The sequence below is a fragment of the Saimiri boliviensis genome, chromosome 5 (genome assembly GCF_048565385.1).
Source record: "Saimiri boliviensis isolate mSaiBol1 chromosome 5, mSaiBol1.pri, whole genome shotgun sequence".
NCBI lineage: Eukaryota > Metazoa > Chordata > Mammalia > Primates > Cebidae > Saimiri > Saimiri boliviensis.
Window position 1 is genome coordinate 121,893,187 of NC_133453.1, and position 2,674 is coordinate 121,895,860.

Consider the following 2,674-nt stretch of genomic DNA (forward strand, 5'->3'; position numbering starts at 1 on the left):
ACTAAACTTTTTCAGACCAAATGTCTGATTTCATACTCTTGTCAGTGAAATCACTGAGCACGCAATGTAGAATATAATTTATAAATTATAAGCATAGGGCCGGGCGCGGTGGCTCAAGCCTGTAATCCCAGCACTTTGGGAGGCCAGGCCGGGTGGATCACGAGGTCAAGAGATCGAGACCATCCTGGTCAACATGGTGAAACCCTGTCTCTACTAAAAATACAAAAAATTAGCTGGGCATGGTGGTGCGTGCCTGTAATCCCAGCTACTCAGGAGGCTGAGGCAGGAGAATTGCCTGAACCCAGGAGGCGGAGGTTGCGGTGAGCCGAGATTGCGCCATTGCACTCCAGCCTGGGTAACAAGAGTGAAACTCTGTCTTAAAAAAATAAAATAAAATAAAATAAAAAATAAATTATAAGCATGTACTCAAAATCTGTAAAATTAAATATTAATAATGCATTTTTTCTCTTAGAAAGCAAACATAAATATGTTCATGCTTTTGTAGTTCATAAGCATGATGATTAGGTATTCACATTCAAGTGTGGGATATGGCATCCTCAAACCTTCTCATGATGTCAGCACTTTGCCCATCTGACTTGAAAATAAATAGATAAACAGATGTTCTCACATTTCCCTTCGACAGTCTCATGGATCCTTGTGAGTGTGCAGCACTGTGGAGACCACCACTTGGACCCTCAAAGCTGTAGGAATTGTACGGCCAGGGGGACCTAAAGAACTAAAAGTCAGTTCCTTTCTCCTGCTCTTCCACTCCTGACACTCAAGTTCCCAATTCCTCTCCCAAAATAGCCACTATAAGGAGTTGTGGTTTTTGTCCCTTTCTGTGTGTATGTTTTGTTTTTACTAATTTATTCAAAAGAAATGTGTTAGTGGCTACTATGCACCAGACCCTGTTTTCAGCACTTGGGGACAAATATGGCTGCCCATGTGGGACTTTACATTATGTTAGTGGAGACAACTAATAAAAAACTAAATATTAAATAAGGCCAGCCATGGTGGTGCACGTGTGTAATCTCGACATTTTGGGAGGCCATGGCTGGCGAATCACTTGAGTCCAGGAGTTTGAGACCAGCCTGGGCAACAAAACAAGACGCCATCTCTTTTTTTTTTATTATTATTTTTATTTATTTTTTTTGAGACGGAGTGTCGCTCTTGTTACCCAGGCTGGAGTGCAATGGCGCGATCTCGGCTCACCGCAACCTCTGCCTCCTGGGTTCAGGCAATTCTCCTGCCTCAGCCTCCTGAGTAGCTGGGATTACAGGCACACACCACCACGCCCAGCTAGTTTTTTGTATTTTTAGTAGAGACGGGGTTTCACCATGTTGACCAGGATGGTCTCAATCTCTTGACTTCGTGATCCACCCGCCTCGGCCTCCCAAAGTGCTGGGATTACAGGCTTGAGCCACCGAGCCCGGCCCAAGACACCATCTCTACTAAAAAACAAAAAACAAAAACAGAAGCCCAACAATAGCAGTGACTCCCTTTCTTGTGTCTCTGTTCCCTTCCTCAGTAAGTCTGAGCATACCTTCCACTTTGGCTCTGACCTTGACCATGCGGCTTGCTTTGGCCTACGAAATATGATTCAGTAGAGGCGTGAAGAGTCCTTGTGGTTTGGGCTCTTGGACTCCTGCTGTCATGTGATGAATTAGGCTCCCCTTCCTGATGAGGAGAGAAACATAGTCCAGTCATCCCATCACCACAGCCAACAGCAAGATACGTGTCAGACGTGTGAGTGAGGCAATCTGGAACCAGTCAGCTCCTGTTGAACTGCCAACTGACCGCAGATGCATGAGTGAGCCTAGCTAGGATCAGCCAGAAGAACCACCTAGCAAAATTGTGAACTAAATAGATGACTGTTTAAGCTACTGCTTTTGGGATTGGTTTGTTATGCAGCACAAGATAATTAATACAAGCTGCAGCATGAACTGGTTTGTTCTGGGGTACAACTATCATGCTAGGATCTCTACCATCATCCTGGGGCTTTCCTCTGCTTTTTTTCTGTATTTGTTCTCGTATTTCTCATAATGCATGTCTTCCTTTTGCTTGGTTTCCTCCAATGACTTCCTAAGAAAGAGTGCAGTAAATTAATTGTATGAAACGGTGCTTGTCTGAAAATGTCTTTTTTTTTTTCCTTTTTTGTTTTCTTTTGGCTCTTGTGTTTAAGTGCTAGTTTGATTGGGAGTAGAATTCCAGGTTGTTAATTATTTTCTCTTAACATTTTGAAAATCTTTCTCCATTGCTCTGTAGCTTCCAATACTGCTGTTCACAAGTTAAAAGTCTATGCCAAAAGATGATGAGACTACCACTTAATAGCTGAAATAAAAGGACAAAGCTGAATTTACTCCTTGCTATAGTGAAAGCTATAATGGTCAGAAACAGGCCTCTCTGAACAAAGCGGGCTGCTGAGTATGTCTAGAATTCTTAGGAAGCATGAATTCAGGGACTGCTGGATTTTTGGAGAATTTAGTAGGATACCATCACTTGCAGAATCACAGTTCCTTGGGGGAAAACTTTGTTGATTGTTCACCACTCAGAAGTGTTTTTGCAGGAATGAGTCCATCTAGGACTGGCTGTTTTTCAGAAACAAAGATCTGATTCTGATGAGTTGGCTTGTAAAAGTGTGTTCATTGAGGGGAATTGTGCCGATTTGATTACA

General features: G+C 42.9%; 1 non-coding gene across 1 annotated transcript; it reads left to right on the plus strand.

Annotated features, from left to right (window-relative positions):
- The first annotated feature begins 493 nt into the window (after positions 1-493).
- LOC120368254 (small nucleolar RNA U13) lies at positions 494-597 on the plus strand. Its single transcript, XR_005582444.1, has one exon. It is a non-coding gene; the product is annotated as a small nucleolar RNA U13 (small nucleolar RNA).
- Positions 598-2,674: the final 2,077 nt, after the last annotated feature.